The following is a 26,615-nucleotide window of genomic DNA, read 5'->3' as shown; positions in this document are numbered from 1 at the left end:
AGACAGGCATAGGCAGACATACAAGCATAGAGATTTTATAACTTCTATTTTATTTTGTTTTATTTCTTGATTAACATATAATGTACTATTTGCTTCAAGGGTGTAGGTCTTTCATCAGTCTTACACAATTCACAGTGCTCACCATAGCACAGATCCTCCTCATTGTCCATCATCCAGCCACCTCATCCCTCCCACCCCCCCTGCACTCTAGCAACCCTCTGAGATTAAGAGTCTCTTATGGTTTGTCTCCCTGTCTGGTTTCGTCTTGTTTCATTTTCCCTCCCTTCTTCTATGATTCTCTATTTTAAAACAATATAAAATCACGTGTTTATAAATAATGGTTGGAAAAATTCAAGTTTACTCACTAGAATGGTTGAAAGTTTTTACTATTTGTGGAGAAGACTTTTAAGATTTGTATTCGTCCCTCAAAGTAATCTTAAGGAGGATATCGCTTGGAGTTTGGGCAAGAGAACACTTTTTGAAGTTTGTAATTTTTTTTTTTAGATTTACTTATTTATTTTACAGAGGAAGAGAGAGAGAGAAAGAGAGAGAGCAAATGAGGGGAGGGGAGGTGAGGGGAGGGGCAAAGGAAGAGAGAAAATCCTGAAGCTGACTCCCCGCTGAATGCAGAGCCTGATGTGGGGCTTGATCCCAGGGCCCTGAGATCAGGACCTGAGCTGAAATCAGGAGTCACACTCTTAACCAAATAAGCCACCCAGGTGCCTCTTGTAGTTTGTATTTTTAAGAAGACTCTTTTTCTTTTCTTGTCTTTTCCTTTAGTCTTAGGTGAGTGTAGACATAGTTTTAGATACCTCCTGGGGTGCTACATTTCAAAGACATGGTAAGATTTACTTTTTTCAAGAGACTGAAAAAGAATACAAGTTCTTCCAAGAAGGACTTTGGTTTCCTAAGGCCAGTAATTGACAAGACTTTTGAGATGAATAGGTGAGGTTTTAGAATTGATGGAAAGGAACAGATGGATTTTGGATTGCCTGTGGAGTTGCATTTTTTTTTTCTTTGTTTTGCGAAGATTCGTAAGATAAAGTTGCTCTCATTTTTTTTTTTTCCCCTTTGCTTCTTAAGTGCAGAACAATTATCCTTCTAATAGCTTGGGTTTTTTTTTTTTTTTTTTTTTTTTTTTTTTTTTTTTTTTTATAATACCTGCAAATGTCTGAAGGCAAATAGGAAGGGGCCTGAGCAGACTTTGATTCTGTACTATGTCTAATTCATTTTTTTTCTTTTTTAAGATTCACTTGTGTATTTTAGAGAGAGTGTGTCTGAGTAGGAGAAGGGACAGAGGGCGAGAGTTTTAAGTAGACTCCCTGCTGAGCATAGAAACAACACAGGCCTCGATCCCATGACCCATGAACCAGCCAAAACCAACAGTCAGATGCTTAACAAACTGAGCCACCCAGGCACCCCACTATATCTAGTTTCTGTTCTTTCATCTTATTAAAGGGTCCCTAAGGCTAGCCATTATACCAATAGGACAATTGTTTTGGATGAGAACCCTCCAAAATTTTTTTCTTTCAAATATACCCAACTTAAGGGATCCAATCTTTGGCTACTGATAAGTAGAATCTCATATTAAACTCAATAGTGATTTAAACCAATAAACCTTTTTATGGCTTAACCATAGATGCAAGAGGTATCCTTAAAGGAGAGTTGGGGATAAAAGAAAAAAAAAGAAAAAAAAATTAGTCCTCACAAAATCCAGAAAGTTTACTCCCAAAGTTAGCTTAAGAAAGATCTAGCCACAAGTAGACGGACAAGTATGTCTGTCCAGACACACCTAACCGCAAATAAAGTGCAACCCCCACTTCTGTCTGGCCAAATTAGTGACAATGAAGGTTGAGATGATAAAGGACCTTTATGAAGTGGAACCCCTTATGACATATTTTCCTGAGAGCTGGCACAGTTGGACAAAGAGAAGGGTGACTATTGGGTCCACATCTTATTGGGCTGCCTGCCAGATGCATGCCGGGGTAAGCATCCTCCCGTTGGTAGAGACCAAAGAGAATATTCTCCCCCATCATAAGGCTCAGCTCTCAAGACAATGAATAAGATGAGAGGAAAACTTAATCAGAACTATGGTTCACCGTTTCTTACGACAAATGACACAAAAGACACAAAAAACAGAGACTAAAAGAAAACAATGACCATCTCTGGGAGAAAAAAGATCAATAGAAAATAATAGTACTCATAATAAGTTTTTACCCAAGTCACTTTACCCAAGGAAATAGTTCCATAAATGTTTTCTCCTGTTAATCTAAATTTAGATAAAGAAAAGTACTCTCACCACTATTGCTTCCGTTAGATCCTGCAGGTACACATCGGGAGACTGGTATGGTAAAGAATTTTTACCCTCTGCCAGCTTTTTGTCAGATGTCCCAGGATCTCTCAGCTGTTGCAGTCCTATGGTGAGCAGCATCCAGCCAGTTTAAGTTTATCCTGCTGGCTACACCAGCTCTTGGGGAGGAAAAAGTTTTCTGTACCTTTCAAGATTCTTTGACTGGTCTAAAAATTAAATTGACATGATACAGTCTAACAAGAGAAAATCAAATTTAATTACATATGTCTGGGGCCCCACAACAATATGAGGCCCGCAGGCAGTCAGGTAATTGAGGTTTAATATGCGATGCAGAGCTAAGGAGTAGGTGGGGAAGGGGCTGAGACAGTTCACAGAAAAGATGAAAGGAAAGAAAGACAGTTCACAGGAATAGTAGATGTTTGGTAAACAAATGTTTGCTGGGTTGTACAGAAACAGTGGAACCCAGGAAGGAATTTTAGCAAACAGACTTTGCTGGTTTCCTCCCTGTCTATGACAACTAGTTCACATTATACTGTAGGTATCAATGGCAGTATCTCCCTTCCTGGAGCAGGTCCTCTATCTATATTCTTTTAGGCAGTTAGTGGAGTGGCAATAAAGAAAAGCTTCTTGAGCCTATTTCTTAAAAATCATCAGCCTAAAATAATTTGCATGCCTAGGAGACACATTTTGAGATGGCACATTCTGCACCCCTATGTAAACTGTATCAGAACTGCACTGTACATAGGTATGTATATGTATGTATATGTAGTTTGTCAGTGTAACTGTAGTTCTTAGTAATATTCAGTCATTTTTACTTCTTTCTCTTTTTCCTTTTTCTCTCTCCCTCTCTCCCTGCCCCTTATTTCTTTTGTCTTTATGATATTTCAAGTTAAAGAACTTCTTTGACACTGTTATAAAGATATACAGACTAGGTGGACCAATACATAAATTAATATATAAAGTGGCCAAAACCTTCAGTAAAAATTTCTAACTTCTATGGGTTTATTTCAATCTAAATGTGTTGCATATTTTATTTACAGACACATACATACACATGCACACATTCTTATTCAATTCCCCCAACATCCCTACTCTATAATAATTTTATTGCTATTTTTTGGATGAGTAAAGAAATTCAGGTAAGTTAGGAAGCTTGGCCAATGACAACCAAAATGTAGAGCATGAATTTAAAACTGAATTGTCTGGCTCCAAAGCCTATAATCTGTTCCGTGTATATCTTGGGAGATAATAGGTACAATGTAGGATAAAATCAATGTTGTAATTGTTCTTTAGCTTAGATAAAGATGTAATGTTCTCATTCATAATGAAGTACCCGTCCCTACTCTGGAAGAGGATATTGTTTTAAATCTGTGAGATACCAGTAAGGACTGAGAAGGTATCCATGCACAAGTTTGAAAACCCTGTCGCTGCATGGTTTTCTTCTTTCTTTGGCTGGACCAGTAGATACAATACCACATTCCTGGCATGAAAATCTCATCCATCCCTGAATTGGTGCCAGAGGCTCCAGGGCTTAGGTGGGTTTCTCCAAGACACTGAACAACTTACACTCTTCCACAGGGTACATGCCCAGGTCAACAGCATGTCAATGGCACCAGCCAGACTTTCTTGCTCCTACTTCTCCACACTTCACTTACAATGTGACTTGATAGAGGATCAGAATGTTGATATATTTTAATTTGCTTATAGGCCAAATCGGAGTGTTTGTATTTATAACTCTGAGAATTAATGGAGAGAATAAATGGAGTTAGAATTCATATTCCATGAAGTACTTTGAGCTTCACTAAAAGGGGAGATATGCAAGACACTACATTTAGAAATTGTTTAGGAGCAGCAAATGGAAAGAAGCAACATTTTGCTTTAAAAAAAAAAAAAACACACATCACAACCCCTTCATTATGTGCAGCACACAATTTAACAGGTGTGTGGTTTATTCATTTATTCACAGATTCATGGACTAACCATTCCATCACAGCACTATTGTCTGTGAAGCAAAACACATTTACAACAAACTGCATCAGCTTCTTCAGAGTGACTGAATTAGCCGATCTCCAGAAATTCTTCACTACCAGTTGAAAAAGAGGGTTAATACTCACCAAAATGGTGATCATGAAAAATTAAACTCTACCTCATTAAAGTCCTTTCCATCCTTGTATTTCTGTGTCATCTATAACCAGCACTTGATTTAAAAGAGGAAAAATGTGTATATTTCCATCAGAGAAGTAATGAAATAAAATAGTTTCTCCACATGCATCTAGAATGGTCAATGGTCCTCTCCGGAAAGGTGCTATTGCCAGCCCTTTCCTGTTTACTTAATTCTTCTCTTAAGAAGATGGTTTTCCATAGAGCTATCTTGTGACCCAGCAATTGAACTACTGGGTATTTACCCTAAAGATACAAATGTAGTGATCTGAAGGGGCACGTGCACCCGAATGTTTATAGCAGCAATGTCCACAATAGCCAAACTATAGAAAGAAGCTAGATGTCCATCGACAGATGAATGGATAAAGAAGATGTGGTATATATACACAATGGAATACTATGCAGCCATCAACAGAAATGAAATCTTGCCATTTGTGATGACGTGGATGGAACTAGAGGGTATTATGCTTAGTGAAGTAAGTCAGTTAGAGAAAGACGATCATATGATCTTCCTGATATGAGGAAGCGGAGAAGCAATGTGGAGGGGGTTTGGGGGGTAGGAAAAGAATAAATGGGATCGGGAGGGAGACAAACCATAAGAGACTCTTAATGTCACAAAACAAACTGAGAGTGGCCGGGGGCAGGGGGGGTAGGGAGAGGGTGTTGAGGTTATGGACATTGGGGAGGGTATGTGCTATGGTGAGTGCTGTGAAGTGTGTAAACCTGGTGATTCACAGACTTGTACCCCTGGGGTTAATAATACATTATATGTTTATAAAAAATTTTTTTAAAAAAAGATCATTTTCCTAATAGGTGAGTCTAGGGACAGCAGCACACCATCTACTTGGCCACATTTCTTTACTGGGCAAAGTTAAGTGTCGAAGGTCATTGTTCTTTTTCTCTTGGCCTCTCTGACTCAAGGGCTCCTAGGAGATGTGTGTGCCTGTCTTAAGTCTCCACGTGGTTAGATTATCACTAGTGAGTCCAGCTAAGTCTCCTGTTATTGCTTCTCTACCTGTGGCTGTATAAGAAGTTATGGTCCAGTGGGTGTCTGGGTATAGATGTGAAGCAGAGAACTGGTAGGTTGGGGCTGCACTTTCTGCACAGTTTGAAAAAGTGCCCTGTGATCTTTGGTCCATGACATGAAGCTGATACTACACTTGGATCGTGCCATGTTATTCGATCTGGCTTTACTGCTGGTGAAGCTGATGACTGTGCTGTGATCCTCTACTCCTTTTGCCAAGTCCTCAGCTGAGTGGACATAGAAGGTGAGACTGGATGAGTGATTCTTACCCTGTCCCCAAACTCCAGTAGACACCAAAGATTCCCGAGGGAACCAGAAGGTATTATGCTCACCGAAATAACTCAGTCAGAGAAAGACAATTATCCTATGATCTCACTCATATGTGGGATTTAAGGAACAAAACAGAGGAGAACAGAGGAAGGGAGGGAAAAAAAATAAATAAATAAACAAGATGAAATCAGAGAGGGAGACAAACCATAACAGACTCTAAATCATAGGAAACAAACTGAGGGTTGCTGGAGGGGAAAGGAGTTGGGGGGGGCGGGGTAATTGGGTGCCAGGAAGGAAGGAGGGCATGTGACATAATGAGCACTGGGTGTTGTATACAACTGACGAATCCCTGAACTCTACTTCTGAAACTAATAATACACTATAGGTTAATTAGTTGAATTTAAACAAACAAAAAATAAACCAAAGATTTCCGAAAACAGAGCAGCAAGAGGGAGATGGGGGGGGGGGGCGGTGAGGGTAGGGATGTGTGGAGAGATAGCTACTTTTCACTTTCTGTCTGCCTTTAATGCATCACAATGCTCTCATTAAAAAAATTAAAAACTTGTATTTAAAAATGGTCCCCAGGACTAGAATGCTGAAGACACAGTGGGAAACATGCCATCAGTAAGTAAACAGCGTCAGCCCGAAGACCTTTCAGAACAACATTCTTGCTCAGGAGAAAGAAAAAAATATTGAGGTAGATTTAGCCTATTTAAATATTTCCCAAGATATTTGTTGAATTTTGGGTCACAATGTTTCTCCCTTTGAATAAGCTTGCTTGCTTGTCTTTGAGAACAGCCTGGGTGAGAGACCATTTGACATTCAACCTCTGACTATTTTAGTGTTGGGGCTGGACCAAAAGAAATTTACACTCAATCAAATGATTTTTCACTTACTGAGACAAATTCACTTTTTGCTTCTTTCAGTAATTCATCAATCTAATGGGAGAAATAAAAGCTATCATAATAATGAGAATAGACGTCTAGAAGCATGAGCCAATATCAATACTTTATTTAATAATGCAAATTCTATTGCTCTATATTTGGTCTCAATCCAAATTTGCTTTTAATTAAGTTTCCTTGCCATTGTATGCTCCTCTCTCTCTTACTCTGTCTCTCTTCACACCCCTTACCCCACATAGACATTTAAGCTTTTCTCATAGTGTAGGCATCACATTTGACCTGATCCTATTGTCCCCGGCCAATATTGATAATGCACTGATGACATCACTATTACCATCATCGTTGTCATCATACTGGAGGGCATCTTTAGAACATTTTGAATGTGGCTGCAAGTGAGTTTTGAATAAAGTAAATGCTCCCTATCTCATATATTGTGTCCCCAAACAATAACACTAATTGAAAATACCGAAGAATATATACATCTTTTATTTTTGAAATTTATTTATTTGACAGACAGATCACAAGTAGGTGGAGAAGAAGGCAGAGAGAGGAAGAAGCAGGCTCCCTACTGAGCATAGAGCCCGATGCGGGGCTCTATCCCCCTCACGACCTGAGCCGAAGGCAGAGGCTTCAACCCACTGAGCCACCCAGGCACCCCTGAAGAATATATCTTTTTAAGAGTAATGAGGTTACATAATGTGTAAGCATCAAGGTTTCACACTGTGTCATGACTCATATAAGATAGGATACTCAAACACTTGAACAAGAAGGGCTACCAAATTCCGTTATTTTATTGTTTATATTTAAGACAGTTAAAAGTATTTTTACAGTAGGTGACTCTGAGCAGCAGACATCTATCTACTTAAGGATGTTATGAAATAATGTGCCTTCTCCCATCCTGCCCATCAACCTTTATTTGGACGCTCTGGTCAGCCCATGGTTAGCAGCCATTACCCAGCTCCTAACTCCCTGGTTTCTGACCTGCTTCTAACCTATTTCTAGCTTGTTCCTGGCTCTGCATACTATCTCCCTTTGTTCTCCAGATCTACCTAGGCCTTTGACTTTGGGTTCCTTTCAAGGGCTCTTGGCTCCCTTTGTAGTTGCTTTGAAAGGGTTAAGCCATCCTAACAGCTTTCACTTGGGCCTGCTGACCTAGTTTCTCTGGAGGGTAGTATTGGACAGTGGACTTTCAGACCATGACTTGGTTGCTCTTCATCCTTCTTTACCCAGCCATTAAGCACTGGATTTCATCAAGGCTTAGTTCTGGGTCCTACTTACTAACTCCGTGTGCTCTCTGGAAGAACTCAAGTCCACATTTAATGACGGGTTAATAGAGTAATTACTAGATTCTGAGAACTATGTTAACAATTTTAAATGCATCCTGCTGTTTAATACCCCCAAGTGTTATAAGGTACGGAATATTCTTGTCCCCGTTTTTTAGATACAAAAATTTGGTGTAGAGTATTTGAGTAATTTCTTTATGACTGCCCAGCTAGAAAGTGACAAAGCTGGGCTGCAAATCAAGACAGTTTTACTCCAGGACACCTGCTTTCAATCACTAATATTGCTACTATATATATTCAATCACCAATATTGCTAATATTGGTTTATATGGAATCTCTTGGTGATCTCATCCACACTTGTAAGTTTTGTTGCCACCAAAGCACGGATGGACTGACAAACTTCAGTTGCCTACTCAAGGTCTCCATTGGGATGTCTCAAAAACACTCCAAATTAAATGCATCCTAGGGGCGTCTGGGTGGCTGAGTCTTTAAGTGTCTGCCTTTGGCTTGGGTCAGGATCCTAGGATCCTGGGATCAAGCCCCATGTCGGGCTGCCTGCTCAGCGGGAAGCCTGCTTCTCCCTCTTCCACTCCCCTTGCTGTGTTCCCTCTCTCACCTTATCTCTATCAAATAAATCTTATAAATAAATCTTTAAAAAAATGCATCCTAAAGTTAACTCAATTATAGTTGACCCTTGAAGAACATGAGTTAGGGGCGCAGACCCCCATGCAGTTGAAATTCTGCATATAACTTTCAACTGCCCCCAAATTTAACTATTAACAGCCCACTGTTGATCAGAAACCTCAGTGATAAATAAATAAAAAGTTAACACATATTTTGCATGCTCTATGTATTATACACGGTATTCTTTTAATCAAGTAAGCTAAAGAAAAGAAAATGTTATTAAGAAAATCTTTATAGTACCATATTACTTAAACAAAATCCACATGTAAGTGGGCCTGTGGAGTTCAAACTCATGTTGTTCAAGAGTCAACTCTATTTACCCCTCCAAACTGGTCCCCTCCTTCCATCAGTCTAGGACACAATCCTCAATTTGGTGATATAAGCTAGGCACCTGGGCATCATCTTTGACTCATCCCTTCCTTTCCTTCAGTCATGTCCCATCCATTTTTAAGTCCTGTAATTGAAGTCTCTGAAATGTGTTCCAAAGCTGTCCTCTTCTTTCTATCTCCACAGTCACCACCTTTGCCCAAATCATGGTTATCTCTTATCTAATCTAGTGCCATAGATCCTGGACTGGTCTCAGCTTTGGCCCTCTTCATCTGCTCTTGACATTGCAGTTTAAGTAATCTTTTCCAAAATGCAAATTTACAATATCATCACCTGCTTAAACTCTTTCATGATTCTCATTGTTCAAAGCTGAAGAACTATCTACTTAGTAAGACCAGCAAGGTCCTACAAAGTCTGGTCTCTGCCTGAATGTCCAGCCTCATGTGAATTCCCTTTTCTTTACTTTCTGTATCAGGCACACTTGCCTTCTTTCATTTGGGCATTTTCAGTTGACTTCAGGGCCTTTGCACATTCTATTCCCTGCATTTGAAATGCTTTCCATCCATCACCCGACCCCCACCCCCAAGTATGGTGAACTTTTATGCATTCTTCCGTTCTTAGCTCACATGTAAGTTCTTTAGAGACCCCTTCCTGGCCCTTCTTCCCAGACTAGGTTAGGTTTTCCTGTAATATATCATTATAACACCATGAACCTCACTGTCATAACACTTAGATCAGTTTGTAATTATGCAGTTGTTTATGTAATTATTTGCCCAATGACTCTCTTCTATAGTGGAATATAGACTCCATAAGGATAGGGACCAAGTCAGTTTTTGCTGAACATTGTATCCCCTGTAAGCATTGATAAATATTCACTGAACAAATAAGATGGGTGATTCTGAAAACACAAAGGAATTAGTATTAAATGTAACAGATTAAGTAGTAAAACTAAATCTTTGAGTGAAAGGCCAGATATTAAATTTTAAGGTAAAGTTTTTTGACTCAAAACTTAATTTAAGCTTCTTTAACACAGTCTAAATTTATCTCAAGGTATAATCATTTTAATTTTCTCAGTAGCATATAATAAAAGGGTATGACCTGATTTTTTTTTAAAGATTTTGTTTATTTATTTGACAGACAGAGATCACAAGTAGGCAGAGAAGCACGCAGAGGGAGAGGGGAAGAAGCAGACTCCCTGCTGAGCAGAGAGCCCGACGTGGGGCTCGATCCCAGGACCCTGAGATCATGACCTGAGCCGAAAGCAGAGACTTTAACCCACTGAGCCACCCAGGCACCCCAGTATGACCTGATCTTGAAACTGATCCCTGGGTCTCCACCCTTCCTCTTTCCCACCACATTCACCATACTTTCCTGCATCTGTGACCTTCTGGTCTCCCAGCTACTTTGCCTTCAAGTCAGAGCCTACCACTGGCCCTTGCTTCAGACCCTCCTTTTATTCTTCCCCCTCAGATTTTGTATCCTTACAGTTTCAGCGGGACTGGGGAGTGGAGAATGGGGTGGTAATGCTGATGGCTGGGCTAATCCCTGGCAAGAGGGCAATTTATGTAGTTCTGATCTGGAATCTAGACTGCCTGGAAGAAAGAGCAGGGAGTAGAGGCCAGGTGGAAGGGTCAGGTGCTAGTATTATTGACAGTGTGTTTTGGGGAAGTGATTAAATCCCAGGACTACTTACTCTGAATCTCTTAAACTCGCCCAGAAATCTGCATTTTAATATGCAGCCCAAATAATTTTGATGCATGTGGTCCTTATACAACACTTTGAAGAAAACACTGGCATAGAGACATTATTTATTAAGAGCAATGTTAACACTTCCTTTAAAAAAAAAAAAAAACAACCCTATATATCTCAGCTGTACTGACTTGCTTGGAACAAAGTACACACATGCTATCATGTAGGCTGACTCTCTGGTCCCTTCCATTAATGGATATCATTGTGTTTTTATTCTGAGAAGCATAGAAGGACAGTTACCTGTTTTTCTTTGTGAATTCCAGGAACATCTGTTGCCTCACACCTGGCAGTCTCTGTAACAGGTGTATGCTCAAGATAGCAATGATAAATAATCATATGACGTTGGCCCAGATCACAATTTGCAGCCTGTCACTCCTGCCAAATGGGTCTGTTGAGACGGAAACCACAATCTGATCAGCTGTGTATTAATAATTTAGGGAAGTGTCATAATTTAAAAAAAAAAAAAGTATAAGAATACAGAATACCGTGGGGGAATGGGAGAGTAAATTTCTACTGCCCAGGAACCTTGTTTTCTTTCTTGCCCTCTTCCCCTCCTTACTCATCCCCCCAAACACTGGCTACTTTTAAGACTCTATGAAGGAGATGAAAATTGAGAAGTTGTTTGACCAAAAGAAAGCAGGTGTGTAAATGGTGGGAGACCTCAGTTGGGAGGCCCTGGGGAGGTCTGGTTTACACCTTCCATTATGTAGCCGAGGAAATGGAGGCCCAGGGAGATTATGGTTGAGGCAGGTGATGGGCTATACCATCTTTCATCTGTCTGGAACCCAGAGGACAGCTAAAGTCCAGCTGTCAGATGTAGTCCACTCTTCTTTCCACACTATCGCAACATGTTAGCTCAGAGTTCCAGGCAAGGGAAGTAGCCAGTGATACTCCCTCTACACAGTTGACTCTGCCTATCTTTTTCTCCACTGTAACCTTAGCATTTAAGGCCGTGGAAGGCCCTTTGTGAGTACTTGGTAAGGCCCAGTAGCTTCTACTTTTGTGTTTCTGGGAAACCTGAGTGTCTAAGAAATCTGGCTACTCTGATGGTGAGTGCACATGGGGCGATCAGAGGGAGCCTGTGAAAGGGACTTCTTTGGAAATAGGGTCTTTGCAGATGTCTTCATGTTAACATGAGGTCATGCTGGACCAGATGGAACATAAATTCAATGGCTGGTATCCTCATACGAGGGCTGGGGGGAACACAGACACACATGGGAAGAATGCTGTGTGGTAACAGAGGTCGAGACTGTGGTCACGAGGCTACAATCCAAGGAATGCCAGGGGCTGACGGCAATGGCCAGAAGCCAGAAAGAGGCGAGGAAGGAGTCTTCCCTAGAGCCTCCAGTAGCATCACGGCCCCACCAGCACCTTGCTTTTGAGCTTCTAGCCTCCAGACCTGTAAGAGAATCAGACACATGCACAAAGCACCCAGCACAGCATCAATTTCCATATCTAAAGGGGATGAGAGAAGGGCTGAATCTGGGAGTTAGAGGAAGGGTGGGAACAGGCAGAGAGGAATTTACGGTAGTCAGGATTTAAAAAAAAAAAAAAAAAAAGAATTTTGGTCCAGAATGACCATTTCTGGATGTTTTCGGAAGCAAAGGAGTTTATGGTAGTCATGCAAGGGGGGCGAGGCTGGAGGCTCTAGCGGGGGAAGAAGTGGAGTCCCAGTTACCTCAGTTACAAGCAGAGAAGCTGGTGTATATAACTAACAGGGTCAAAGTAAGGAATTTGTTAGCAAGAATGAGAAGCCTTCAATGAAAGAAGGCAAAGATAATGGGGGAGACTTCATTGAAGCCTGTACATGAATGAATGGTGCAAGGACAATGATCATAAACGTGTTCATTTAATCTCGGAATATCACAGGCGAAAGGCATGTTTTGAAACCAAGAAAAGACGCACCTATAGGATAAATAAAGGAAATGGTATTTTATTTAAATTCCGCAAGTAAATATATGGAAGAAGCTTCCGAGAGGGTGTACTACTTAGTCTAAACTGGTAAAGAGCTTCAAGACAGGTTTAGATAGTTTAGTGAGTGTGAGTCCCACTCTGATTAAAAGATGTTGAAGGTTTTCCTACTTTTTTTCATTTTTATTTTATTTGATTCAGATATTTAGAAAATGTAAAAGACCATACAGTGAAGACTTGCTCTGTTGCACCTGTCCCAAGTCTGCCCAGCCCCTACCTCTCCCAACACAGAATTGCTATAATGGGTTTCTTATATGTCTTTAAACACATTTTGTAAAGTGGATAGAAAAGCAAGTAAGAATAAGTTCTCTGATGGCAGGGAATTTGGTCTGTTCCATTCATTGAATATATATATACATATATATATATATATATATATATATATATGTATATATATATATATATATATATATATATATATACTCCACACCTAGAAAAGTTCTTGGGATGTCTAAGGTGTTCAAGGAATATATATTAAATGATCAAATATAGTCACCTTCACAATCTCTAAACACATAGTGGCCTCCTATACTCACTCATGTGTATGCATCTTGCTTTATTTATTTCACATTATGTCCTCCAGTTTTTAAGAAGTCATGTCCTCACAGTGCCTGGGAGGCTCAGTCGATAAGTGTCTGCCTTCAGCTCAGGTTATGATCCCAGGGTCCTGGGCCTGAGCTCTGCATGGGGCTCCCTGCTCAGTGGGACACCTGCTTCTCCCTCTCCCTCTGCCCTTCCCTCTCCTGTTCATACTCTATCTCGCTTTCTCTTTCTAAAAAAATAATAAATAAATAAAACCTTAAAAAAAAAAAAAGTCATGTCCTCAGATTTTGGTGACAAAATTCTCAGTCAAAATCCAATAGAACACTGAACTGCCTGGCATGACATATCTGGTGTTCTTTTCAGTGTCTTTGAGGTTGCTAATGCCAGGTGTCTTTAGCCTGCTTTCAAAACAAAAACAAACAAACAAACAAAAACCAAAAACCAAGAGATTTGCCGAAAGAGAACCAGTGAGCAGTGCTGGAAGTGGTGAAATTGACACATGGATACTCACGATCCTGCTGTAAGATCATAAGGGGATCACAACACAAATCCCCGAAATCCCACACAAATCTTGTGTGGCCACTGCTTGGGTCTCTAAGCTGTCTGCCTTCACTGTGAGGTACAGGCTTTAATTGCTATTGTCTGATAATATATATCTGTGCTTTCAGTATTTTTCTAGGGACGTCCGAGAATCCCGACCAATACATAATGGCTTCTTTGCCAATCTTGCTTTATCATTGCCTTTCGTTTTCCTCATAGCCTTGGGGCTTTGATTTTATTATTTTGGTCTGACTGTGACACTGGGGACAGCAGGCTGAAATGACAGCGTCCTACTTGCTTTATCTTGGCTTGGCTTCTTACAGGGGCATCGGACATGGATGAGGGTGCTATAAGGAAACTGTCTCTGAATCCTTAACCCCGGCACACGTGGCTGTGCCGCTTTTCACGGCCATATTTCCATCTGAGACGTGGAGATAATGATACATGGCCTGCACCCTTGGAGGATGTGGTGGTGAATATTAATGAGATAAGCTTCAAAATGCAGTTTGAGCTCTTCAGGCCTGAGGTCCTTGATAAGAACTGGGTTATAGAATTAGGAAGATAAAGGAGCACAGCTCAACCATGACCATTTTTCATTATAGAGTGCCTTGACAACTGCTCTATGCCTCTAACTCTGATACAATACCTAGGAACGGTCAGTAGAGTGCATAGGTATTTTTAATATTTTGCCTTATCTTCCTACGTCCTTTCTGCCAGGGACTGTGGGTAGTTTACTCAATCAGCAGATAGGTTTTAAATGTTCAGTGGGTTCCGATGGAGGCGGCAGTCTCGGGAAGAGCCCCGGGCTGCAGGCCGGGAGGGTGGCTTTGCCCATCGTCCCACCTGGATTTGAGGAGCAGCCCATTGTCCCCGAGCCCTGTTGCCTTCTCATCAGAGCAGAGAGACGAGCTCTGCCCTGTGCGTCTCTGTATATGAAAGGAACATTCGGTGAGCATAGGAGTACCAGCTTGTTCAGTGGAATAAGGCCCCTTAACGATGAATATTAATGTCTAGAAGGGCTACTTCCTCAAGTTGGAAAGAAAGCTGAGATGTCAGGAAACAAAGACTGCCTACTCTGAGCCAAGGCTTCCCGTCTGCAGAGGAACTATAAACTGAGAACATGTCCACATTTTCTACCATGATGTATCAAAATCATCTAGGTCTACATAGGTGTAAAATATGTATATAGGATATTTGTAAAAGAGGCATCTACCAATGATAAAATAGAGAGCAAATTTTTGACAATGACGATGACAAACAGAATCTTCCTTTCAGTTAGTTCACACTGAACTGGCCTATGAGGGGAGTTGGTTTTCTGTCTCCTGAAAGAACCGGGAAATGTCAGAGAGGCCCAACGCCAAACTCAGAGCTCTGCCAGCATGCATTCCAGCCCTGGCAACAGTCCCGTGGCCCTGGGATGGCCTTAGGCGCCTCATACAGATTCTATTCCAGGAGCTCTGAGGGCTCAGTGAAAGGAAAAATATCTGTTGATGTTTTTTTTATTTCTCTTCCCTGAAAGTGGACTGGTAACCAGGGGCTGGTGACGCTGCTAAATGTGATGGTGATTAGAGGCTAGAGGCAGCAAAAAGGTATTGCTCCCAGTTCTGGACTAGGGGGGGCAATGCAGACAAAGGGGACCGGCAAGGCAAGAATTCCAATAATCCAAGAGTGTTCTATTTCACATTTAGAACCGCCTCATGTCAGGAACACAGTCAGGACTGGTGCGGACTGAGGTCCTATGGAGAACATCACTCCACTCGATGTGATTGTCATAGGTACCAGTGCAGGCTTCGAGTCGGGGCATCTTCTAATCTTTGGTTAAGCTCTGCAATCTGGATCCTTATGCGAAATTCTCATGTTTGAATGTTGGTGTGTGTGTATACGGACACTCAGATAGACATCACAGGTTATTATGTGAGAGAAGCTGGAGTGGTCTCCCTGGGGGATCCTTGGACCTTTGATGTTGGAGAGCAGAGGGCGCTGTCAGCCCAGAGGAGTGGACTTGGTTAGAAACTAGCCCTGCGGCAACATTATCAGGTTCTCTCCTTCCTGAGCTCAGCCTGACCACTAGGGTGAGGATCAAGAGGCTTCTGGGCCACCGTGTAAACATCTGTCACATTCCTGGGGACTGGCAGGGAAGGAAGGCCACTTTAGCACTGTTTTGGAGTCCCCAATTATTTGGTCAAAGTTCATGGGTCCTGCTGGCCAAGAGGGAGTTAACATGTGGCTCCCACGAACCCAACTCCGAGTCATGTGAGTTTCTAAGATCGACTACAGGAGCCATAGTACAGAAAAGGGGAGTCCATGAAGTGGAGCTTATGGGGACCCCTAGAACCCTAAAGCTAGCTCTTCTAATAAGGGGGAAAGGCAACAGGTTGGTGATTACCATCCTTGCATGTATAAAATGGCAGCATTGACATCTAATAGCTAAGCAACAGACTTCCTATAAGGTGATTCGGAGGAACTGGTTTGCTCCAGAATTAGACGGATAGGGATAAATAATACCAAATGATTCGCTGGACTCCCTGGAACTTCCCAAATGCTAAGCAACTGGCAAGAAAGTGTCTGCCAGGGCACAGGCTACAACTATGGATTTGGAGAGAGCACTTGTGTTCAGCTGATTATTTCAATTTTCTCACCCATAAAAGGATATGGCCAAAGAACACTTTTCCAATATGCTGCAAAAGCCGATTTGGAAACCAGAGGCTTAATTCTTTTCTTTTCTCTCACTGTTAAGTCTGTATGTAGAAATCAACCACATCTAATTTAATCACACCTGCTTCTATTTTGTTGATAAGATCAAAGGATTTATAAGCTAAGGAATATAAGTCCCAGGAAGGAAGGAGGCAGGCCAGAAGCAGTATGAGCATACATTGAGCACCTAATAGGTACAATCACATACATTACCCTATTTAATACTCGCAGTCTTCCCAGAGGGAGGCCTCATTACCCATCATTTTGCAGTGAAGGGAATTTTCTTCTTGAAGGTTTGTTCCAATTACAAATAAGTGTGTAAAATAAAAGTCATACACAGGAAATGAAGGAGGAAGAGGAAAAAGGCCTACATTAGAAGCTACACTCTCCTCACTTACCTTTGATTTATCTGATTCATCCTTCTCAGCTTCCTTCCTCTTGCCAGAACATAGGGGTAAAAGCTTTTTCGATCTTTGGTCCTTTCCCCAGTCTGTTTCTTACCCATGCCAGGCTTGAAGTTCGGCCTCCCAGTTGATGAACCCCATCTCTGGTCCTGGTTCTGTCCTACATTCCAAAGCCAGGCCAGCCTTGCCAGTTCCCAGCTAGCCACCTGTACATGTAAGTGAGTTGGGGTTGACCTGCTTATGGCCAGCTGGTATGTATTGGGCCAGAGTCATTCCGGCCTCATCCAGAATCCCAGTGAGATTAGGACTAGATAGCATCTCTCCAAACCAAGAGATCGGAAATCTGACTGAAGGGTGCTGTTTTGGATCAGCAGCACCTTCTGGAAATAATGCTTGGAGGCTGCCGAATGGTTTCTGGAGAGCCGTGCAGTTTTCCGTTGTCTTGGACTTTAGGAGTTCCCCTCCAAGGTGCGGTCACTGCAGGAGGGATCCCACACAATATCCTTACCTACTTCCAATTTCCCCACCAGCCCCAGGTCTGGGGAAGACAAGATCTGACAGGCCTCTACTGCTTCTGGATCAAAACTCCCAAACAGACCGGACCCTCCGTGACCTGCCATTACCTAGGTTGGCATTTAGGATCATACCAGCTCCCAAACTGCCACTAACTGATTCCAAACTGAACTAAAACTTGACATCCCCAGGCAGACTTGGTTTTTGCCATCCTGGCCCCCTCCCAAGGAAATGAAAGCTTGGTCTTTTTTTCGTATTTCATATTAGTCTCTAGGCAGATTCCTCCACCACCTCCCATTACAAGATATCCCATACCAACTCTTGACTGACGGTATTTGCAGTTGTCCATTTGAGTGTATCCACATGATACATGCTTCAAAAACAACAAAGTATAGATGAACTAGGGTCTCTCTCCTGACACTGAATCTGGTTCCTTCTTCATGTGCATCATGTAAGAAGGGCTAAAGGGAGCAGGCACAGAACAGAGTACTTGTCAACCACAGCTGCCAAAGTTCCTTGCTTTGCTCCACAGATACCTCTCTGGAAAGTCATGGCTTGCATCCTCTCCCCCTCCTCTCCTCAGCTCCCTCTGCACTTTCTGTGTGGTAATATTTTCTAAGTTTGCCACTCACTGGGTGAGCTGATCAATTTTCTCTTCAAGGTGTTGTGATGATTTAATATGTATATTAAATTTCTTACAACATAGAAGCTGCACAATAAATGGTATTTATGATTTAAAAAATTATTACACTATAACCGACTTGGTGTACTATTGCCCTTCAATGTCATAACATATATCTTTATCTTTCTTAGATTGAAGGTTCATGGTATAAAGTGTTCAAACCCTGAGTCCACTAATATCTGGCTTTGACCTGTTAATTTGTTTCTCTGGACCTCAGTTTTGTATCTGTAAAGTGGAAATAATACCTCCCTCACTTACAAAATACCTCACTCCCTCACAAAACGTGATATTATGAATAAAAAGCTTAGCACAGTGCCTGGCATGCAGAGTGATAATAATAATCATTATCACTGTCTATGTGCCTTTGCTCATACAAATCCCTATTTCTGGAATGTTGCTTCTCCTCTTTTCCATTTTGCAAAATTTTGAAAGACCTGGGTCCTTTCCTCCCAGTGGATTCATGTCTTCTCAGCTCTGTTCTACTGTACCCAGGTACATTATTATTTTTTATTGTATTATATCTATTTGATTTACCACTTCTCCTGCTTGACTCCTTATCTTGGCATTCGAAATCTTCCATTTCATCTTCCTTTTCTTCCTCCTGGTGTACCTCAAATCCTTCCTCTCAACCATCCGATCCCTTAATGCCCTTCTGCACCCCATGACTTTGTGTCTTTCCCTCTGCCTAGAATGGCTATTCCTGTTTTTCTTTGCTACTGGAATCTTATTCATCCATCAAGGACCAACTCTAGGAATTCTTCTCTATTTCCTCCAAGTTAGAAGAAACCCAATTCAATACCATTCTGTTTATTTCTCTATTACGAATGCTACCATTATAATGTTTTAATTAATGCACATATCTTCCCCATTAGACTGTGACCTCTTGAAGGAGAGACTATGTCTGATTATTTGTTTCCTCCAGCACCTACTACTGTGTTCAAAATACAGTACTTATCCATCACATCTTGGCTGCATTTATACTATGTAAGTGTACTAAGCAGCATCTGCCTAAAGCAAGAGGTCAGAAATATGAAGGTAACGCTTCTAGACCAGCAGCACCTTCTGTAAAACTCATGGATTGCTGAAAGGTTTCCAAGAGTCAAATGGATAGGGAGTTTAAAATCTGTCACAATCTCTATCTGAAATAAAATATCTAGTCATGAACATTAGCATAGGCTAACATTTATTGACTAATGAGGTCCAGGAAGCATAAGAGAAATCAAGTCATATACAAGGGAACTATGTCAGTAAAACTAAGAAAAACATAATAAACTCCGGCTACAATTTTTAGTCCCTGTGTATTATGTAGAACCATTATTGAAATTTATGGTTGTGGAAAACTGGCCAGTTTCAGTTTCAGCATGGTTGAGTCAGGGACATTTCCTGTTATCAATAGGAAGCTGCTATACAATTAAATGGATCAATGATGCAGTGAACTGAATTAGTTGTTTTTTTATAGCAAGTAATTGGACTAGTTGTGCATTCTATATTTTTCAGTTGTACAAGCATGATCTTTGAATCTATCATGAGGGAAGATGCTTGGGCTGCTTTAGCCTATTGATTTGAGAGGCAGTAAAAGGACCTAGGTTTAGTGAGAAAGGCAGTAAAGTTACATCAGTAAAATGGTACAGGCGATGAACATTTGACACACTGAGCGGCTTTATGGAGACTTAATGATTTTTTAGAACAATTTGCAAATCTGATCTAATTCAATTAGTACAATAATAATCTACCTTAAATTATGGTGGGACATTCTGTTATATATTTACTGCATTTGGTTCTGGTCTATGGAACATTATACCATTTCTTATCAGTGGTGTGCTGGTAAACTGGCTTTTTGTTTTGTTTTTGTTTTCTCAAAGCCCTAATTTTTTAGTGTTTTCCTATTTCCCTGGTGTAAATACTCCCATTATGCCTGGCTTTAAGCTACCAACAGTTAAACAACTGCTCTCAAAGTTTCTAAATATCTGACAATCAGCTCTTAGGAGCTGCTACACCGTAGCAAATTATTTAAATAGTGTAGGAGAGCTTGCTGAAGATTTAAAATCATGCAATTTTAGGATGAGAAGCATTCGGAATATTTAAGTCCTACTCCTAACTTTCCAGAAAAAAAAAATATTGATACTGAGGATAAGTGATGTCCTAAAAGTCATGCAAAAACTTACTAGCAGATTTTTGGTTGGAACCAAGGTGTCTGGATTCCCCCATTCCGTAATCTATGCAAAAGCCTTTATATAGGGAGTAGAGAAAAACAGTTTTGGGGTATGAATGGGATCATGACTGTTGAATGCTGCTTTGGGGTTTGGATGGGAAGAATGGGTGACAGGAGCTGTGACCATGAAGTTCCCATAGAGCTGTTCCAGGCTGCGTTGAGAACTGTTTAGGTTCTCAGTACAAAACTGAGGCTTGTAGTCCTCGTTTGAAAATGGGCAAGCTGCTTGACCTTTTTGGGCATTGGCTTTATGATTTTTTCTAAGTGATGATTTTTAACATTAAGGTATCTCAAACCCTAGTGTGTATTAAATAATCTAAGGTACCTAGTAAAAATCACCCCCAGTGGGGCTGATGTTAAGATAGTCCAAAGGCGAAATTTAAGAGACACTAGTTTAGATCCTTTTTAAAGAGCTCTTCAGATCCAAGGTACTTTATCTGTTTACTGGTAGGTAAGGAGAGTTTCTAGAGTGGTAACTCTCCCAAATAGTTCTTCAGTTAGCTGCATCAGAGTCATCTGAGCAATTTTTTGATATTTCTGGCCTCTCAGTCCCACCCAAGAACTATGAAGTAAGAACTGAGGGGTTAAAGGGCTGGGATATTGTTGTTTTGTTGTTGTCGTGGAAGTGGCCTATTTGGTTTTGATGTCCAAGCAGAGTTAGGAACATGTTGCTAGCTAGAGGATGTTTTGCAGGGTAAGAAAGTGGTAACTCTGCTAACTGCTGACCCACAGAGAAGGGGTGATGTGTGGGGGCTATAAGCCTATGTGATAGCATCTCAAGCGGGGAATGGGAAGGAGCAGGAGCAGGTGATAGGTTCTAGGGTACTGTCTGATGATAAGCTGGAGAGTGTCCTTGTAGTACCTGGCAGCACGAGAACAAAGTGTGGAAAGGGTCAGACACAGTCCTGAAATAAGGCGTTGATGGTGAATCAGCAAATCTTAAGTTTGAACTTTGCATGTCCATATGAAATGCACTCCATTATGTAAATCTAACACTTGAGACATGTTATTTAGGACACATTTAGATGGACATGGTTCTTGTCCTCCTCTCCTGTGTTTTAAAAAAGGCTTGTCAAAAAAAAACCCCAAACAAATAGACAAGTGAATCCAAATTTGTTCTTACTCTTTAAAATGTCATTTCTTGGGGCGCCTGGGTGGCTTGTTGGTTGAGTGTCTGCCTTCGGCTCAGGTCATGATCCTAGGGTGCTGGAACTGATTCCCACACCAGGCTCCCTGCTAAGTGGGGAGCCTGCTTCTCCCTCTCCCTCTACCTGCCGCTCCCCCTGGTTGTGCTCTCTCTGTCAAATAAATAAATAAAATCTTAAAAAAAAAACAAAACAAAACTCCATTTCTCCTTTTAAAATACAAAGTTTTAGGATTTATGACTTGGTTGTTAGCTACATTAAATTTCAAAAAAGATAAAGCTATGACAATGGTTGCTATTTGACCACAAAATAGGGCAGTACATTCTAACTACTATAATTACGTTATTATTAAAGCCTGCTTTAAAGGAAAAACAAAAAGCCTTTTTGGCAGGCATAGAAGAGTTTTAAGAAGCAAAGCATTTGGCCATATCATCCTAGGTTCTCTACAAAATCTCCCAAATCCTCAAAGTCTACTGACATTCAAAGAGCATTGCATGCATGTTAATCAGCCACGCAGGAGAGTTATGAACAGAGTGACATGTGTCTCCTCATCTTCCTACACAGAGCCTGCAGATCCCTGCTTCTAATAAAAGGTTGAAAATAATCTCAAATTTGTACACTGATTTTCACATGCCCATTTACCTAAATCTGCATTCTCAAAGTGTGTTCTTGGATGAAAAGGATCTGTGATTACATATTTGTTTAAAAAAAAAAAAAGGAACTATATTCACTATTTGCAGATTCACAAGGCAGAGGGGAAGAAAATGAAGTTTGTTTAACATTATCAAATTTACTGATTACAGAAATTTGTTTTTGGGTAAAACTCATGGGGATTGCTGACCTAGATAAGCGAGAGGGCAGTAGGGGGAAAAAAAAAAAAAAACCTCCCTAAAATTGTACAAATATAAAATGTGTTCAGTGGGCCATATAATTTTATTGGGAAGGTTATATTATTTTAACAAGTTGGCTTTGTATTTGATTCAGAGGGAGGCTAACTTCTATATGGAGCATATAATTTCCAAGAACCATCATTTCTTAAACTTTATATTTTAAAATAAGTTCAGTGTTATAGAAAAATTAGTAAAAAAACACAATATAAAGGGGTTAATATCCAAAATATATAAATAACTTAAACAACTCAACACCAAAAAACCCCCCAAAAACCCCAAATAATCTTTTGGGTAAAAAATGGGATTTTGGATAATCTTTGGATTAAAAAATGGGCAGAGGACCTGAATAGACATTTTTCCAAAGAAGACATACATGTGGCCAACAGACATATGGAAAGATGCTCAACATCACTAATCACCAAAAAAAAAAAAAAAAAAAAAAAATGCACATGAGATACCACCTTACACCAGTCAGAATGGCTAAAATAAAAAATGTACGGAATAAGAAGTGTTAGTGAGGAAATGAATAAAAAGGGATCTGAGTGCACTGTTGGTGGGACTGCAAATTGGCATAGCCACTATGGAAAATAGTACAGAGGCTCCTCAAAAAATCAAAGATAGAATTATCATATAACCCAGTAATTCCACTACTGGGTATTTACCCGCAAAATACGGAAACACTAATTTGAAAAGATATATGCACTCTTAGGTTTACCGCAGTATTTACAACAGGCAAGATATGGAAGCAACCCAACCCATAGATAGATGAGTGGATAAAGAAGATGTGGTGTATATATATGGAATATCCATATATATATATATATATAGAGAGAGAGAGAGAGAGAGAATTACGCAGCCATAAAAATGAATGAGATCTTGCCACTTGCAACAATATGAATGAATCCAGAGGGTATCATGCTAAAAGATAAATACCACTCATTTGTGGAATTTAAGAAACAACAACAACAAATCAACAAAGAAAAGAAGGGACAGACTGAAAAAACACACTTTCCGATACAGAGAACAAACTGGCAGTTGCCAGCGGGGAGGTGGGGAAAAGGGCTGGGTGAAGTACATAAATGGGATTAAGAGTACACTTAACTCGATGAGCACTGATTAACATATAAAACTGTTGAATTATGTCATACCTCTGCAACTAATGTAACACTGTGTTGACTATACTGCAATAAAAAAAGCTGCACCTCCTTAAAAAAATACAATGGGTTTCTATACCCTTCCCTCAGATTTCCAAAATGTTAACAATTCACCACATTTTCTCCATCATCTTCCTTCTCTTTATATAGACGTGAATACGCACACACACACATACATTCGCATATTTTTTCTCATGAATCATTTGAGAGCAAGGCACTGACGTGATGATCTTTTACCTCCAAATACTCTGTTTTGGTAAAAACTTACATAACCATATATATGTGTAAATAAATAAGTAAACATTATTTTAATACTATTATGCAATCTACGGAGTTCATTTAAATTTTACCTGTCTTGATAATGTCCTTTTCTAATAACAACAACAAAATGTCTTTCCTGGTCCAGGATCCAAACTGGAATCACTTGTTGCATTTAATTATGTCTCTTTAGTCTCTAATTTGGAGCAGTTCCTCAATCTTCACTTCCATGGCCTTATCATTTTTGAAGAATAGAGGCCATTTTGTACAATGTCCCTCCACTGGCTTCATCTGATGTTTCCTCATGATGAAAGTCAAGTTATGTATTTTCAGAAGGAACCCCATAAATGTTTGCCCTTTTCAGGAGATGCAGGATGTCGATTTATCTCACTACTAGTGATGTTAACTCTGGTGTCTGCCAGGTTTTTCTTCTGTAAAGTTACCATTTTTCCTCTTCATGGAATATTTTAACCAGTTTGAGATTATGTAAACATTCAGATTTTCATTAAATTTTCACCTAGTAGTTTTAGCATTTGTCAACCTAAATAAAGAGGTAAGCTGAGGCAAAGTCGAATTACTGGAAATTGAGTTTTTTCAGAAAGAGCAGAGGAACAATAATTCAGAAAACACACTCAAGCTATAGGTGAATCTACTGAGAGTTGAGGATGGGCTCTAATTTTGAACAAGGAGTGCAAAGACAGGAAGACTAGCCAGAGTCCTGTCTGTTAAGTTCATTGGCTTGAGGATAGTGAGATATTCCTATGTTCATTGATTAGGAGAAAAATCTGGGTCTTCTATAAATCAGGCATTTATGAGAAATCAGTCTCTCAGTTCCTAAATTCTATGGCTGCATAGATGAGAGTCCCCCTTTCCTATTCTCTGGTTCCATTTTAGATTGAAATCCTTTGATATAGACTTTGATGATTCTTGCCCAAAACAATTACTACTATGGTAATTGCCAGATGGCATTTTCTAGATGCAATATCCTTTTTACATTAGCTGTCACTCTCTTGTAAGAAAGACCTCTGTCTTCTTCAATTGATTCACTTATTTTGTCAACATATAAGTAGTTACTTTTACTAGCAAAATTAGTTTATTCAGAGATAGCAGAGGAATTGTAATACAGACACGCAAGCTATGGTGAACCAACCGCAGGCAAGTCTGAGGAGACAAAGGGAAAGTCAGCTTTTATTAGGAGAGGGTTGCTTTGAAGGAAAGTTCATGGGAGAAGAGCAAGGGTTTACGGCCGTGGCAGTTTCTCATTGGCTGCAAGCGATGGTTTGCACTTTGTTGCTGCAGTGGGGGAAGGATCTCCACACCCCCCCCTTTTTTTTCCTGAAAAGCAGAACATGAAATTCCTATGTGAAAAATGTCTTTCCTTGTCAAGATAATCTTATCTTCCTTCTCTCTGCTAGGCAGGCTAAACAAGTGGTATCTACGCGAGAGCTCCCCCTCAAGCTGTCTGACTCCATTTTTAAAAATTTTTTAATAAACATATAATGTATTATTAGCCCCAGGGGTGACTCCATTATTTTAGGTGAGGTTTCTTTCATTAATTTCCACAATTTCTATCTGTAATGGACTCATGGTTTCTTGTTTTATTCTGTGAGTTAGAATTCATTTCTATCATTATTTATTTTAATATTCAGTTGTCCCAGATTGGGACGCCCCTCAACCTGACGGATACCCGTTAGCCATTTTCCCATTATTCTTTGACCAGTTCTCTGCTTTCTGGCAGAAAAGGAATTCCTGCTCATATTGTGCCTTTCCTGCCCCAGCCCAGGAATCAGTCATTCTTCTAAGAAGCCTGTTTTCATTTTTAAGTAGAAAATTTAAAAACCAAGATCTGAGTGTGAGGTATTTTGTTACTATGCATCACTGCTTCTAGGCCTTCGTAGAGGACAGAAATAGTAAATATATGGGTATATATGTACATGGATTTCTATATACTTATTGATTTCTGTTAATCTGTATGTATTAAAAAACCATGAGTCCATGCTGATGCTTCCAATTCCAACACAATACCACAGTGGGTAGAAAAACATTTACAATTACTACCTCAAAACTGCGTCAAAACTCATAGGCTTGAAGTCATTAAATTTGTCATGCAATACAATAGGAACTGTGAGACATTCTGGAACTGGGTAATGCCAGCCATCCACCCATCCTCTTAGAAACTCATGCTTTGTGTGCTAGGTAGTTGGCTAGAAATATGGAAATGTATCTTTCTTTGTTTTTAAATTTATTTGACAGACAGATCACAAGTAGGCAGAGAGGCAGGCAGAGAGAGGGGGAAGCAGGCTCCCTGCCAAGCAGAGAGCCTGATGCAGGCAGGGCTTGATCCCAGGACCCTGGGATCATGCCCTGAGCAGAAGGAGGAGGCTTTAACCCACCGAGCCACCCAGGTGCCCCTAGAACTATGGAAATGAAAAAGACTTTTTCCCTTTTCTCAAACAGCTCAGTCTATGAGAGAGGGTAGAAGAAAATAGATAATTACAGTTAATAAATTCTGTATTAGAGATATTCAGTGTTCTATTGAATCAGAGAGGAGGGGTGCCCAGGTTAAACTGAGTAAACTGGATTACTCCGGGGAAGAAAACAAAAATAGATCACCCACACTACTTGCTGCAAGAGTTCTTAGATTATTGCACGTTTACACAAAATGAAGAGTGTACTTCGCTTCTGAATAAAAGTACACTTTACAGAGCACTCTGATTTATCTAGAAGGGTCTCTGCATTGATTGAATTCATCAAAAAGCTGCAGCCATGACATACTTACTTATGCAAGTAAGTTCCAAGGGAATCGGTGTTTGCCTGTGGGATCCAAGTTGGGGTTTCCCTCTTTTTTCTAGGCCCCACTCAATGGCCATAAAATAAGGGAAGGGACATTTTTTATTTT

The sequence above is a fragment of the Mustela lutreola genome, chromosome 2 (genome assembly GCF_030435805.1).
Source record: "Mustela lutreola isolate mMusLut2 chromosome 2, mMusLut2.pri, whole genome shotgun sequence".
NCBI lineage: Eukaryota > Metazoa > Chordata > Mammalia > Carnivora > Mustelidae > Mustela > Mustela lutreola.
Note: the sequence above shows the minus strand (reverse complement) of the source record.